The 17162-nt window shown below is 40.1% G+C and overlaps 1 protein-coding gene across 3 annotated transcripts in view; it reads left to right on the top strand.

Moving 5' to 3' along the window:
- Positions 1-10408: 10408 nt before the first annotated feature.
- ATP10D (ATPase phospholipid transporting 10D (putative)) overlaps positions 10409-17162 on the top strand; it is a 79542-nt gene continuing 72788 nt past the window's right edge. Inside the window, exons 1-2 of one of the 3 annotated variants that reach the window (XM_070397100.1) lie at positions 10409-10550; positions 10840-10952. The gene's annotated coding sequence lies outside the window, so the exon portion shown is untranslated. Of the gene's footprint in view, positions 10551-10715; positions 10953-17162 lie in introns of those variants that run through there. The other 2 variants (XM_070397110.1, XM_070397094.1) reach the window with 2 other exon arrangements.

The following is a 17162-nucleotide window of genomic DNA, read 5'->3' as shown; positions in this document are numbered from 1 at the left end:
ATTTTTTTGTTTTGTTTGTTTTTTTAAATAGCTTTGTAATGTACATATCATAAAATCCTGCCATTTAATGTATAGTTTGTTGGGGTTTCCTAAATTTATGCAATCATCACCACAATGTATATTAGTTAAAATGTTTTTAAATAATAGCCACAGCATATGTTTTTAAAAGGTCTGGAAAGTTACACAACTTATATTGGCAGCTTCTGGAAATAAGACTTGGAGTAGTGTTAAAAAGGACTTTATTGATATCTGTAATATTTCATTGAAGAAACAAGAGGATGAAGGCACAGAATCCAAAATGGCAACTGTGATTAGTTCCACATGATAGGATAGTGTACATTTGCTCTATGTTCTTTATACTTTTCTAGATCTTTCAAATTTCCCAAAACAAAACAAAAATGAAAGTAAAGTTCCCATGACAGGCCCAAGCGAGGAGTTGGGAGGAAGGGGAACGCGCTGTCAGGGCAGTCAGACTCCTGGTGGTGAAGGAATGAGCAGATAGGTTGAGAGATGGGTGGAAAACCCATAGGCAGGAAGGATGAGCATAGCAATTCAGTGGCAAGGAATCACACAAACCAGAAGGATAGATAATAAAACCCAAAGTCAGAATATACCCCCAAGTGAGCAAATTTGTAAATCAAAATTTGATACCAAAAAAGAAATTTCTGTATATAGTATTATGAGGAATATTCAGATCCAGAGCAAAGCAAGTAGATTTTTCTAAGCTGACCCCACTGTCGGCATTTTCGCTAAATTATAGAGCTGAGCAGGACGAAACAAGAACTGTTAGGCAATTACAGTGTTTAGCCTCAGAAGGCAGCTGATCTCACTTCCTCTTACAGAAGAGGGACAAACTCCTAGGATTTAAAGCCACAGTGGTCAAGTCCGATGCAGACTCTGACCACAGCATCAAAGTCAGCAGAACACAGTTCAGTAAAGCCAATCGTGTCTGACTCTCTTCTGTGGTACAGCAGAGTTATCCACTTGACATGCTGCTACATAAGGAGAAAGATGAGTGGAAGTCATAACGTATGCTCTAGATCAGGGGGACGTCCAGCCCGTTGGCCATATAAGGCACGCGAAATCATTTGGTCTGGCCTTGCCAAGGCATTAGGGCTGAGTTAATTAACTGTTTGACCAAGATAACAGGCTAATTTTTAAGATGATAATTTTATATGGCCCACGAATGATGGTATAGATATCCACATGGCCCTTGGCAGCAAAAAGTTCCCCACCCCTGCCTGCTCTAGATGGTAAGTTTTTAAAATCCACAGATAAAACACAGACACTTTTGTAAGTTCATTTTTGTTCAATCCATTTTATTCTAATCTATGTGCAAAGAAAGATTATTTTTAAAAAAATCAAAGAAATGTTAGTATAAATTAAACTAGGCAAATTTAGACTGTATAAAAGGATAACATAAGACCTCTTAGAATCTGTAAGAGCTGATTTAATGGAATGCATACACACATAAAATTTTTAAGAATTCTTATAAGAGCCCTATATCAATGACAGCAAATGGATCTTATGCAAACCCTAGTAACCTACCAGGGGACCAGGTAAAGAACCACTCAGAGCTTAGCAGGCCCATGAAGCACACTGCACATAAGTAGTGCCCTCTTTTAAGAAAAGAGACATAACAAAATTTAACATCTTAAAAGGATTCATTACCAGGCTCCTTTAATGATGAACTTCCCTAGTACCTGTGAACTAAAATCTGATTTAGGCGACGTCAACAAGCACACGAATGTTAAGAAATATCATTTTGGTTAAACAGAAAAATAAATGTTTGTCTTGCTCTACACTCACTGTGCATTTAGTACATGCGTCTCTCCTGGATGACAGATGGTCCAAATTAGGCCAAACATTGAACATTATGCCCTGGGTAGATTTGAGCAATAACAGTTTTCAGAGGAATAGTCCGTGCCAGCATGTGTCAACAGAAGTAGTTTTAGGCACAGCAAGGGAATCAGCCACTTGAGGTCTAGCCAGCTCGCTTTTCTGCCTCTCCATTCTGCCTCTCTGATCCAGGACGGCAATGGCTAGGATATTTTCTGATTCTCCCCTTCAGGTTTCAACAAACACTTCAGCAAATGCCCGGAACTTGCAATTGGGAGCTTATTGATTGGAGATGATAACGTTGGCCAGGACCAAGCAAGTGAGAGCAGGAAAGACCTGCCTGTCCTAGCCTTCTGTTTTGGAGGTGCTGGTTGACATATTTGACTCCCTTGCATTCCAGGGGCACTGGTTTGGAGTATCTATTTTTTTTTTTTTAAGTCTCTTTTATTATTTGCTCATGGGGACTTTCACAACTGTCTTGGCCAACCTTGGGAGCTTGTATTCCACATTATAATCTCAGTCTCCAGCAGAAAAGAAGATACTGACTGTGTTTTAATGTTTAATGTATGTTAACAGTTTAAAGGCCACCCATCTACCCACCTGTGATGGTTAATTTTATGTATCAGCTTGGTCACAGTAGCCAGATGTTTGTTTGAACATTATCCTTCTGGGAAGGTACCTTTTTAGATGCGATTAACTTTAAATTGGCTGACTCTGAGTAAAGCAGATTAACTTCCACAATACGGGTGGGCTTCACCCAATCGGCTGACTGCCTTAATAGAAAAAGACTGACCTTCAAAAGAGGGCGGATTCTGGCAGCAGCGGGCTGCCTGTGGACTCAAACTGCAACACCAGCTCTTCCCTGGGTCTCAGCCTGCCCGCCCACCCTGGAGATTTTGGATTTGCCAGTCTCTACAATTGTTTCAGCCAATTCCTTAAAATCTCTCCATCTTTCTCTCTCTGTATATTTCTACACATATTTTAGGTTCCATTTCTTTGGAGAATCCTGACTGATACACCACTATTGAGCTTAAGAAATAATAGAACATCCTCTGAACTTTTGAGTTCCACTGAGTGCCCCTCCCTGGTCATATTGACTTTTCTATTGTGTTTTTTTTTTTTTCCTGGTAATAGAGACACTTGATCAGCAAAATCACTCAAGGAAGAGAGTTGGCACTTGACCCAGTAGATGGCACGAATATCACTACATTCAGCATGGAAACTTACACTAGGCTCAATGAATGAATGTCACTCCCTATCACCGTTTAAGTCCTGTATCGCCTGTCAGACCAAAAATGCAGCAGCTAAGATTCAGCCAGTCAGCCTGCCCAGTTTGGGCTCTTCTGAGGAGTTCGGGCCTCTCTAATGACCCCATCACTGCAGGGCAATAACATTCCTGCAGGCTACACAACCTATATTGTTGGGTGCAGTTCTGTTTTTATCAAAACAGGGAAGATCTGACCTTGCAAAGACTGTGGAATGCATGCCTTCCTTTCCACACTACTTCCTCGTTTCAGGCCGTCATTTCATCATTCTCATTCTGCAGTGCCTGTCCTACCCTGGGCTTCTGGGTTCATACAACTGTCCTTCTCAAAAACCTTCACAGTGCACTCCCAATTTTCTTTCTCTCCTTCCCTGCTGTGCACCTGTCACATAAAAACTAACAAATTCTCGAAGGTGCCATATACTCCAATGTGTTTGTATTTTTCCTCGTATCTGTTTGTTGTTTTGCATTTTGCTAGAGGCCTTTTCTTTATTTCCCCATCAGGGCATTCCTAGTCATATCAAAGGCCCACTCAAACGACAAATCCTATCTAAAACTTGCTAGTTCCCCTGTCCCATTAGGAGGGTTAATTCCCTCTCTTGTATATGCCCATATACCTGATTCATACCTCCACTGTAAAAATTTATTCTATTAGCACTTTACAAGCTGGTATTGAGGTTCTGTGGTGATATGTTAAGGGAGAGGATCAAAGGTAATTCTAAGGGGAAGATACCATGTTCACTTAGAATCATCCAACCCCTACAAGGAGTAAGATGTTTCACTGGGCCAATCAACTCGGCCTGTTGTTGTTTTGTTTTTTAATGACTAAGTCCCAAGAGGTTCTTGGGTCTCCCATGATAATTAGCTTCTGGTACAGGGCCCCACTAGTTTGCCAGCCCTGCCTACACATGACTGACAGGGAAATGGGAAGAAGAAATGGAAGGAACAGGCATAAAAAGAAGGGCACATCGCTCTAGAGGTACCAAGATGACAGTGCCACCAGGAGGAGGTGCTTCCCGGGCATTGGAAATGCCCACCTGAAGCTCAGCAGAGGGCAGAAAGAAATTTGGAAATCCTGAGCCAAGAGACCAAAACTAAATCCAGGATAATAAATAAAATTACCTCAGTCCTTGGAAAGACCACCTGTGTCTGAGGTAAACAAAAAAGCAGATGAGCCAGGAGTCTTTAAAAAAAGAAAAAAAACAGGAAGAACACCAGCAACTCTTCAATGAGGGGCTCCAGGTGTAGGGAAGGGTCATGAAAGTCAGTTGTGACAATGGACAATGGGAGAGAAGCAAATCTGACAGTTGGAATTGTGACCTTTGATAGAGTTCAGGGGAGAAAAGGTAGGAAACCAGGCCTCAGAGGCTTAAGGAGTTAGTAAACGTTAAGACAGTTCTAGTAAATGTTGGGAATGTGGTAAGGAGAAAGAGAAAACCAGAGTTTGATCAAGACTGAGATCAAGAGAAAAGTTTGTTTTGTTTCCTCTTCTTTTTTTCCATAAAATTCCTTCTTTCTCTCTCTCCCTTCCTTCGTTCCTCTCTTCTTCTTATTCTTTGTTCTTGTTGGTATATAAAACATATATATTCATCTCTAAATTAACTATTTGTAGGCTGAGAGGAATAATCCAGTGAAAAGAAACCAAGTGGTGATTTAAAAAGAGGCAATGTTTGATAACATAAAGCCCTGGCCAAGAGCTAGTAGCCAAAGATATGAACTTCAGAGAGAAATAGAACTTCTTACTCTAAAGAAGGGAGAACCACTTCCATAGAAATTCAGGAATGGAGAGAGAGACGAATGGATGGGAGTCACATGTCATGGGGGCTTGGATCCGCAGCAGTATGTTGCCTAGTCAACTGTAGTGAGAGAAGGTGGTGAGACTGGACTTAGATTGTTCGGTGCCTGGCTCTTGGTGGGCGCTCCGTTAGAAGAAGCAGGTTTAGTTGAGGATTTAATAAGGAATCATTTAAACTGAAAGATTGTTAAGAGTGTGGACTCCATTGAGTTGACTGGGGCTTTTGGAGGAAATAATCGGCTTGTTTTCATAAGATTCTGCAATATTCTTGCAGTACAACCTGGAAACATGAGGGGAGAAAGTGCTGGCAGCGACCCCAGGTGGAGGACAGACAGGTGGATGGACAAGGTAGGAAAAGGGTAGTGGAACGGAGAGTTGGCCATGATCTTGTAGGAGGTCCTTGAAATATGGAGCCAAAAATGTTAAACCATCCTAGAGATGGCAACCCTAATCATGACATCAATCCCAAATAGGAAAGCCCTTTCACCTCCAGAGTTTTTCCTTTGCCCAAAACAGTCTTATCCTTTGTCACACTTTCATTTGACTGACTTCTCTTAATCCTTCAGATTCCATCTTAGATATCACTTTCTCCAGGAAGTCTTGTCCACAACACCTAGGTTGCTTCCACAGTATTTAAACTTTCTCCATTGGTTAAAAAAAAAAAAAAAAAAAAAAATGTCAGATTATTGCTCTTCTCTCAGACTAGGCTAAAAAGCCCATGAAATCAAAGACTTTGTTCACTCTTGGGTCCCTAGCACCAGCCAGTCACCATGTAGACTGTCAGTAAGCATTTGCTATATAAATATATGAAGCCCCTGCACACTTTGCATTAACTGGGAAATAGATGCTAGAATGCCCCGTGGCTCCCAGAGAGAGAGGAGAGAGATGTTCTAAACCAGAGAGATTCAGACAAGAAGTATGAGGTTTAGGCATTCTCCCTGGCACCATAAAAGAGACGTCCCCCAGAGCAGTAGGCTCCCACGTGGAATTGAAGTCTGTTTTGTCATTTGCAAAGAGGTGACTTCTGGTGGTAAATGTGAGCGCTCTAACTTGCAGAACATACGTGTTAAGGTGCAACAGTCCCCACAGCTGAAAACAGAGAGAAGTATCCAAGATTTGTTGAAAGAGAGAACTGGAACCAGGCCTGGAGTGGTGTTCCTTATCAGCCCCCCCCTAAATATTCCCTCGGCCTTGTCACTGTTTTCTTTGGGAACCTGGATCACAGACCTCTTCTTCAATTCCACGGTTCTCCTTGTCCATGATGAACTCCACACACCCCGGGTCCCATGCACCAGCCCAGAGCTGAGAGATTGTTATTTGGTTATACAACCGTAGCCTGTTGAGGAACTCTGATCTGTAAGGTATGCAGCACCGCAGAAAAGCAAATGACTTAAAAATGACTATCAGCCGAAACCGGTTTGGCTCAGTGGATAGAGCGTCGGCCTGCGGACTGAAGGGTCCCAGGTTCGATTCCGGTCAAGGGCGTGTACCTTGGTTGCGGGCACATCCCCAGTGGGAGATGTGCAGGAGGCAGCTGATCGATGTTTCTGTCTCATCGATGTTTCTAACTCTTTATCTCTCTCCCTTCCTCTCTGTAAAAAATCAATAAAATATATTTTAAAAAAATGACTATCAGACATCATTTCCTTAAAGTCTCTCACCATACCTGCTCAGGGAATTAGTCACCAGCCTTCCTTCACCTCTGGTGCAAGTTTGCATGCCTTTCCCTAGAGGCTGGATCCCATCTGCTCCCTGGGTAGAGCTATCACCCGTCTTCTTACCTTTCCAAAGCTCCCAGGCTCCTGACTTTTCTGGCCAGTAGGCAAAATATGTACTCTCCAGAGAAATGTATACCTCTTTGTCTTAACTACATCTAAATGCAGACAAAAGCTCTGAGGCCTATCTTTGTCTAAGTAAGGGACTGAAGAATTATCTTTCCTGAACTAAAGGCCCATCGATCCATGTGAGAACTCCACTACTGTCCTATTAACAGGGTTTTTCATCACATTACAAAAAGATTAAGAAGGGGTCGATGGACTTACCTAGAACTCTGGGACCAGCATGGATCTCCGCCATTATAGAGGTTCCCTTTCTGGTATTCTGTGTAATCATTGCATTTCAAAGGTTCTTTAGAAAGATTAAAAGCCAACTTGTTCTCAAATGGAAGGAAGTGAATCAGTTGATACAAAGAGAAAGAAATGCAATTCCTCTTTTTAAGAAATGAACACATAAAATTAAGGTCAAGTTTACAGCTGTTAATATTGATGTTTTTCCAAAATATAGGGGTTGGCAAAAGTAGGTTTACAGTTTCCTGATGACATTATTTTAAGTTAATGAAGCTATTGTAATGATCATAACCTGCATGTCATATTTCATACAAACAACTGTAAACATCCCTTTGTCCATCCCATATATAGAATTTCTATTCTAAAGAAGGTATTTATTTATAGTCATTGCATCATTTTACCATCCCCCCAAACAAAAATCATTTAATACTCACCTTCCTAAGTCATTGAAAGTAATGCTGAATAGTCCACAATAGAATGCAGGCCCTCACATCTTTCACCTATTAGCTATGCCATGTATCTCTCTGCATGTCAGATTTCTCATCTCTAAATGAACACTGAACTCATAGGGCTGATAAGAGGATGAAATGAGGTAAGAATTGTAAACTACTAAGAACAGTGCCTGACATACAAATGTTTTATTACTGCTCAGTAAATATGAAGGAAAGAAAAAAAAGAGAGGAAAAAAATGCAGCGATGATGCTATTAAAATCAGGGTTCATCTATAAGTAATAAGCCTTAATTGCTTGAGGCATTTACTTCTTTTTTTTGGTCCAAAGTTAGTCAGAAAGCTGATCTTGGGAAATAACCTCATAAGTCAATAAGATAAGTACAGAGGGAAAAATGGTTGATTATGAACCATGAAAACCCAGCTTGTGTTTAGAAAATATCAGTGTTTAGGAAACAATGGTATATGTCAAATATTTTGAGGCAAACAAACAAAACATTGTTTTATGTGTTACATGTGAAAGCAGTGGCCTAAAGGAATATGTTTCTTCATCACTAGATAAGCAGTATCATTGGTCATAGGGATAATTATGCTTACTGCTTTATGACATTGTTTTCTAATACATTTTTAGTTCACTGCTGCCATGTTAATAATCTCTGAGTATGTTTTAGAAAAGGGAGGAAAAATAGAAGTCAATAAATTGATAACTATCACTTATCAAGCACCTGTTACTTGCTTTACACATTCATAAGCAATTTAGCTGCATGGCTTAATGTAATTTTAATTACACTGAAGTAGATATTATTAGATTCATCTTATTCCTGGGGCTTAGAGATGGTACCAAAGATCATATATCTACACTTTTGCAGAACTAAGATTTAAAGCCAGATCAAACCTAGATATTTGACTATTATGTTACATGTTTCCTACTGGCAACTAATTATAAAGCTATTAGTATTGAGATATTAATTACAAATAATTTTTCACTTGGAAAAGATGAAATTTCCTTATATCTATCTATATGTTATAGTTTGAATATTAGTTTTTAAAAATTTCATGAGAAGATAGGTACATGAAAAATTGAATATATTTCTGAAATTATAAGAAAGTAACTGCAAAAATTTGGCAATGATTGCATGGATTAATACTTACATTTTGGTAGCTAAGGTGTTAATTAAAGATTTTATGGATTTATTTATTTACTTTGTTAGAAAATAGAAGTGACCCTTAAAAAAAGAAAGTTAAATATTCAAGAAACATTTGCAAAAAGGAACAAACTGAAGCCCGCTTTCATAGTGCTTACTTTCAATGACATTCAGAAGCATTCATTTTTAAAACTTGATTAGGTATATTTAAATCATACATGGGATACATACTCCTTTTGTTCAGTCAAATGATACAGACACAAATAGGAAGCTAGTAATATCCCTTCACACGTTCACGCTTCTACACTAACTAAGCAATTTTGATGTGTATCTTACCACATATTTTCTTCATTCATATTAAAATATACAAATATATATAAGGATAAGTTGGATTTTCAAAATGTTTCACATTAATCTGCTAGTGCATTTTTGGTTTTACTTAAATATAATGTAGATGTTTCTCTAAGACAGCGGTTCTCAACCTTGGCTGCACATTAGAATCACCTGGGAATCTTTTTAAAATCCTGATTTCTGGGCCTCATCCTCCGGAAATTCTGTTTCTTTGTTACTAATGTTGTGGCCCCACCCCATAACAAAGAAACAGAATTTCCGGAGGATGAGGCCCAGAAATCAGGATTTTAAAAAGATTCCCAGGTGATTCCAATGTGCAGCCAAGGTTGAGAACCACTGCTCTAAGACAATAATTTACCTCTTAAGCAGTGATTCAATGCATGCTACAGATGAGAATCACTTGGGGAGTGTAAAAAAAAAGGAAATTGCCAGAGCCCCACCCCCCTGAGATTCCAGTTTCATTGGCCTGGGTGGGGCCTTGGCATCAAGCTCCCCAGTTGGCTCTGATGTGTAGCTTGTTAAAACCACTGATTTAAGCAGTCCAAACCGGCTGCAGTGCCGGCGTCTGCGGAATGGCTCTGGCACACTCCTCCCGGGAAGGCCCACCCCTAGGAGGACAGCCTCGGTGCTGATTGGGGAGCCTCTGGGACGCCCACTTCAAGTCTCCTCAAGAAGACTGGCTTGATAGGACATTTGTTTTCTCTTAAGTCATGTTAGGAACAGTCCCATGACTGCAAAACGTCTAACCAGGGCCAGGAATTTCAGAGGCCACCTGAGTAACCGTGGGCTCCGCTGGGCTGGTTTATTCCCTGAGCCGACTAAACTCCAGAGATGTGCCCTTGCCTGCCGAGGGTTCCCGAGTGGCCCATCGCAGGAAGCCACACCCAGAACTGGTTTCTCGCTGCCTGGGAGAGGCACCTCTCTCCGCCGAAGGAACTTGTTCAGCCTCCCGAGGCTGGCCGGGGAGAGTTTGCAGGCAGCTCCATGTGTCTGTCTTGGTGAGCTCTTTGCTAATAGCCAAACATGTGGATGGACATTTCGTCTTCTTCACTCTCGCTCCGCATTTGAGACACTGGAAGATACAGGCACCAAACAGGAGAATTTTGGAGGCTTTTGCTCCTCTTTTAATTTTGTTTCTGGGAGATCAGACACTTGGCAGCCAGTGACCATCAGGTTTCGGCCTGCATTATTGCCACCATTGGTTCTGCCTTCAACAAATGCCCTTTCCCTTTCTCAAAGCACTTAGTTGGTCAGAAGTTTTGAGAGACCAGACAGGTTGTTGGAATTTAGGAGTAAAAACAACAACAACAACAACAAAAACCAACTTTTTTTTTTAAAGCTGTGAGTTTTAAGCTCACGGAGTCTGGCAGGTGAGTGGATAAAGCCACATTCTATTGAATGAGGGAGGGAATCAATGTCAGGGAGTGGGAAAAAAAAAAAGCCTAAATCAGAACTGAGCTATTTTTCTGTTTCTTTTCTAGTTCTAAAACAATAACATTAAACGTTTAGATTTTATTCCTTTACACTCCAAAAAATAATTGCCACGCGTTGCAGGCCTTGGTAAACGGGTGACTGGTTACACAGAGTTTCAGCAAAACAAGAAGGAGCCCGACCGTCAACCGCAGCGCATCTGTACTGTGAGGTGAGGCCCGGGGCCACCGGGGCTTCTGCTGGGGAACCGGCGGCTGGTCCCACAGCTGGAGCCCCGGCGGCCCAGCTGCAGGCCCCGCCCCGGCGTCACGGGCGGCGGGCGGCGGGCGATTGGCTGGGGCCCCAGCTGCTCCCGAGCCGGCGGGGGCGGGACGGGGAAAGGGAAGAGGAGGCGGCCGGTCTGCCGGCTGGGCTCCAGCTCCCGCAGCTGAGGTTGGGAGCTGTCTGAGAAGTGATTTTTTTTTTTTTTTTTTACTTTATTTTTTTAATCCCCGAGGCAGATGGCTGGCGTGGAAGCACCGCCCGTCTCCGCTCTCCGGATCTGTGCCTGGCTGCTCTCCTGCTTCTTGGGACTCGGGATCGTCGTGCTGTGATGTGTGCCGGGGAGGACGCGGTAAGGGTGAGAGCGAACCCCTGGGCTGCTCCCTGCCTTCAGTTTCATCACCCCCCGTCTTCCCTTCTCTCTCTCTTCTCTGTCTCTCTCTTCCCTTCCTGCTCTCCCTCTTCCCCCACGATTGTGTTCAGGTTTGATGAACTGCCTCAAAACTAGACGTTAGGGCTGTCGAACTGTTTTTTGGGTTTTTGTGTGTGTTTTTTAAAAGAAAAAAACACACCATTTTCAGTCCCTTGATTTCGAAAGAGGAATTATTTTATCTTTTCTGAATCCTGGGTTTTGTGGAAAGGCAAATTATGCTTGCGCCCCCCCCCCCCCCCCCCCACACACACACACTTACACACCTACCTTTGTCATCTCATTTTGAAATGCAGGCGTTTAAGGCCGTGTTGGCTCGGTCTCAGAGGTAAAGAAGAGGAAGGGGGTTGGAAAATCCCGGGTGGATTCCTTAAGGGGAAAACGGTGTTTGTTTTGGAGCTTGCCCAGAAGTAGTTTTCAAGGGAGAGCTGCAGAAAAAAGTTGGTGCTCTTCCCAGCCAGCACTAACTTTGCAGAACTTAATAGTCGTTTGGGGCATCCTTCGTTTTACATTATAAAACACATAGTCACGCTCGACTGTGCGCAGCAGTGAGGCAGCTGGCTGGTTAGTGACACACTCCAGTGTGGAGGGTTAACCTCCCTGTGCCTTTAGAAAGGATGCCTTCAAACTAGTCTTACTCATAAGGGCATGTTAACACAGGCATTTAGAAAGTTATCTAAATAAGAGCAAAGTTTCTTCTTGCTTCTTTTCACCTAGTTCTTTATAAGGAGAAAAACAACCCTATAGTCTGAGAGCAAGCCTTTGACTAAAATCAACCTTGAAAGATGGACCCACAAGGATTGGCTCCTTACCCACCAACGTGTATTATATTCTGTATCAGAAAAGTAACTCCAGAGTAGATAATTATTTTTAAGTTGGGCTAGGTCACATTTCTGTGAAGATAACATCATTTAAAAAAATCTTTGCCCTAGCCAGTTTGGCTGAGTGGATAGAGTGTTGGCCTGCAGACTGAAGGGTCCCAGGTTCGATTCCTGTCAAGGGCACGTGCCTGGGTTGTGGGCTTGGTCCCCAGTGGGGAGCTTGGAGGAGGCAGCCAATTCGATGATTCTCTGACATCATTGATGTTTCCATCTCTCTCTCCCTCTCCCTTCTTCTCTGAAATCAATAAAAGTATATTTAAAAAATCTTTGTTGGCTTAAAAAATATATATAGCATATACATATATATATATGTATATATATTACATATATATTTTTTATTTCAGAGAGGAAGGGAGAGGGAGAGAGAGAGAGAGAAACATCAGTGATGTGAGAGAATCATTGATTGGCTGCCTCCTGCATGCCCCACACAGGGGATTGAGCCAACAACCCCAGCATGTAACCTGTCAGGGAATCCACCTGTGACCTCCTGGTTCAAGGGTTGATGCTTAACCACTGAGCCCCTCTGGCCAGCCCTTTGTGGGTCTTTAAGAGCAAACGTGTAACACATAATCATTGCAACAGATTAAACTCACTCACTGCCCCAGTGTGAACTCCCACAACAATCTACTGTAAAAAGTAATGTCTTATCTTTCTGGACTCTTTCCTGTTCTCATTACAAATACATATTACATACCTGCATGAGGATAGTTTGTTTTTTTATCAAAATGAGATCATACTGTTGTGAAAGAATTTCAATCTAAAGTGAACTAGAGGATATAGAGTGGACAGTCTCAGGCATGTGCCCCCAGAAAAACAAAACTAAAGGACTGGTAGATGATTTTCTATAAATGCCTGGTTTACAGGAAACTGATCATGTGGCATTTTCTTAAATATTAGGGTGTTAATCAGGTAGCCTTATATCAACCTTGACAGTTCTCATAAACCATAGGCTTATAAACCTCTGTTTCCAGAAATGTGAACAAGACCAACCCAGGCCGAGCTGGTCTCACCAAATTGGTCTAAATTGAGCTTTATTTGTGTGACTGGATTGGTTTTGTCTGCTTGAGGGATTTTCAAAGCTGGTCTCTGTTTGATTTCATTTTAACAGACTCTAAACTCTCCCCACTTCCTGTTCCCTGCCCATAAAGCAGCCTACCCCAAACCCTCCGTGGATTTGCCTGTAGCTTGCCACAGTATGTGTGTTCCAAATCGTACTTTTTCCGCTATTCCCCATTGAACTCACCTCTCTTTCTTTTTTCTTTCTTTTTTTTTTTGACAATTTTGAGCTTGCTTCTTTATTTGGGTCAACACTGTAGTGGTTCCCCCCCACTACTCGAAAGTAGAGCATTCCGATGAAAACTTACTGTAAACCAAAATGGCATAAAGCGAAGAAGCAGTTGACATTAATTTATATGGGAAAAATTTGAGTGTTCCCAGACTCAAAAAAAAAAAAAATAACCTACCAACTCATACCAAATACTCTTAATTATGTTCAGTTTTACACTCAATGTAACACCCTTATGAGCATTCAGGCTTTTCCGATACCTTAGGACACATATTGCTAATAGATGTGCAAAATAAACCGAGATACAGCACAGGAGTTCACAGACACAGTTCACAGCTCTGGCAGCTTGATGCTGAGATGCCGAATGTAGTTGCCTGGGAAGGGGTTTGGCGGGGCCACTCTCGCTGCAGGGCATGGTGCTGCCTTTATAATGACTGCTGCCAACACATGCTGAACACTATTTTCACTTTTTGCCTTTTTTTGTAAAAATGAAAATCTTCTTCGGATTTCTTTTGGTTAGCGAAAGTAGGTAGTACTAATGTGGGTCTTTTGTAAAAATGAGTGGTGGGATGCAAATTTTAAAAAGCCCAGGATACCTGCATGTAATGGAAAGCAATAACATTCAAAAGTTTTAGGGAGTTTAAAAAAATAATATTGCAACTGCTACTTTAACATTTGTTAAATTGTATGAAAAGGATGGGGAATCGAGGCAGTCTAAAACAGGATGGATGTCAAGAATGTTTGACCTTTGCACAGCAAGAACTGAATACTTTTGAATGCAATTACTTAGTAACTAAATAGAAATTGAATAGGATATCACTTATTTTGATGCCAGTAAAATGAAGGAAATGCTCAGAATTTGATGACAATTTATAATAGAACAGAGATGACTCCTTGTTAGACAAATGTACTTTTAAGAATCAATTTTAAAAATTAAGAGGTAAAAAGTTAGCACATATTCAAGTCTTCATTAGATTTCTTATTGTCTGATCTAGTTGGAAGTATTTTTTTTAATGAAGGAAAATCAAAGCGCTACAAGCAAGATCACTTAGGGATTCTTAAAACTCAAAGCATTGGTGAAGATAAATTTAATAGCTTGTCAATGCTTGAAACAAGGAAACTTGATTTATCAAGACTTGGAACAATTATGTGTGTGGTGGATGCTCTCATCATTACTGGTCAATAGTTACAGCAGCTAAGCAGCTTTCTTTACACTTAGAAGAGGCTTGTTGTGAGCGTACTCTCTTGAAAACACTGTTCCCTTCCTGTTATCTTCAATAAGTGTATTTAATTTCAGAAATTGTCTTAATCATAGAAACAACACTTGTCACAAAACCAGTATCGCTATTGGAGTAAGAAGTGGTCCTAGTTTCATAAGAATTGTACCCTTAATGGAATCTTCTTTTATGATGCTCAATGAAGAGTGTATTCATTCAGTTATTTGAGGTAATAATATGGAACTCTGCACTAAAACTCATAATCCTTGGTATAGGAATATATCCTAAGGTAGCCATCTGAATTCCATATGAAGATTTATATATATATATATATATATATATATATATATATATATATATATATGTTTATTACAGTGTTATCTGTGATATGGAAAAATATTTAAAATAAAATTAATTCCACAATAGCAAGCTTTTAAAATAATATAATACACTACTAGTATATCTCTATATTGATAAAATTTAGTTTCCAAAATATTTTTTTAAAATATATTTTATTGATTTTTACAGAGAGGAAGGGAGAGGGATAGAGAGAGTTAGAAACATCGATGAGAGAGAAACATCGATCAGCTGCCTCCTGCACACTCCCTACTGGGTATGTGCCCACAACCAAGGTACATGCCCTTGACCGGAATCGAACCTGGGACCCTTCAGTCCGCAGGCTGACGCTCTATCCACTGAGCCAAACTGGTCAAGGCCCAAAATATTTTTTAAATTTTTGTGATTTAGAAAGATTTTTGCAATGTATTGAGTGAAAAAAGTAAGATTTAGTACTATATAATCCTGAATGTATAGAATATAATTTTGAAATATAAATACATATAAAATAGCATTTGCTCAATAAATATTTATTAAGCTCGTACTACATATCAGGCATTGTCCTACATTAATAAATGTTGAACGCACTTCCCATTTGCATATAAGTTCATGTTTCTATCAATGGACAGATATATCATGTACAAAAAATTTGGATTTCTAGGTAGTAAAGTTATAGCTTTTTATTTTTCAATCTTTTTCTGATATGACCAAATCTTCTACAGCAACTATTATTTTTATAATCACAAAAATGCCATTTTGAAAAATATCACCAAGAATACTATAACTAAAATTAAAAGACCAACTCTAAGCTCTGTATTTTATACACCAGTATGCCTTTTACAAAAGATATTAAAAGCAGTGAGAGATTGATCAACACCCCTATGGAAAATGATCCCTAGTGAAAAACAGACTTAAATGGGCATTTCACAAAGGAAAGACAATTTTGACTTTTCTAAGGTTTCGGGAAGAGAGATGTTCACTTCCCAATAATTGGAGAATATTCAGCATAAAAATATGTTACCATATTTTCACACATCACATTAACAAACATGGAAAGCAATTCAAAATGTGTGAGGTTGTTGGGAAGACTAATAACACGGAAAAAAGGTTCATGATATGAGGAATGAAAACACTAATTTACAAATGATGTCCTATCTTTGAAAAATATTCCCATGATTGCCCAGCTGGTATGTCAGTTGGTTGAGTGTCGACCTATGAACCAACCAGGAGGGCATGGTCCCATTCCCCATCAGGGCGCATGCCTGGGTTGCAGGCTTGATCTCCAGTAGGTGGCGTGCAGGAGGCAGCTGTTTGATGTTTCTCTCTCATTGATCTTTCTTTCCCTCTCCCTTCCTCTCTCTGAAATCAATAAAAACATAATGTTAATAGTACTTATGTTTGGGTGGTGGGATTATATATGATTTCTATTTTTCTCATGATATTAATCTGTAGTTTCTAAAATGTCTACAATAAATATATTTTAGTTTTGTCCTAGAATGAAAAGAACATAGATGATATTACCTATCCCCTCTTTCACAAAGCCTCCACCATCTCTTGTATGTAATTTCATGTCAGGTGTCATTGTTTCTGAATTATATTTGCTGGTGAGAACATTTGATTTATAAGGGAAACCACCAGATAAAACTTATTCTAGTCACATTCACTCTTCTGACTCCAGCTGTTTTCTAGAATAATAAGCAGTGCGGGTCCGATATAAGCTTTATTCCGTTCCATTTCCTGTCCATCACATCTGCTAAGGTCTCATGCTGATAGGTCTTCATTAAATATTCCTTAATTTACTTCTCTAAAATCTGCTTTGTTCCATTTAAGGCCTTTCTGAATGAGGAAGATGAGCACAATTACATTTCTGTTAGCAAAACGAACTTACAAAATTTCAACTCTATGGAGGGTAGGTAATAACAAGATGCCTCCAGGAAAGAAAATACCATTGACTTTTCCTGCATGCCATTTCAAATGCTTCTGTGTTATCACTGAGCTGACATCAAAGCCACTTATTTGAGACACAAAACTTTAAAAATAGTTTGAGAAGATACAGTTTAATACTTAAAAGATTTGTGTTGACTGGTTTTTAGTATGTACTTCCTGGCAACAGATTCCCTTTTAAGACATAATAAAACTAAACATTTTTGCTAGTGTTTCATAAGAAAAAAGAAGGGAACATTTTCTCCATTCTTTTAGTGTGGGTATATTTTTAGATGAAGATAAGGAAAGAAATACGAATCCTCATGACATTCAGTGGAGAGTTTGTTTTGCCTAGGGAATCAAGTTTTCTTATCAGAGGTCCTGAGTATCTTTGTAGAGGTGTGGATGCTAGAGAGTCCCACAGTGGTCATTAAAGTTGTAATTAATTAATTCTATGTGAAGTTAGAGTCCCAGCATAAAAATATTTTCA

This window comes from Myotis yumanensis, unplaced genomic scaffold, assembly GCF_028538775.1.
Source record: "Myotis yumanensis isolate MYYU_CA2020_CCGP unplaced genomic scaffold, mMyoYum1.0.hap1 SCAF_1, whole genome shotgun sequence".
Taxonomy (NCBI): Eukaryota; Metazoa; Chordata; class Mammalia; order Chiroptera; family Vespertilionidae; genus Myotis; species Myotis yumanensis.
The sequence above is the reverse complement of the archived record's forward strand: the minus strand, read 5'-3'. Positions and strand labels throughout refer to the sequence as shown.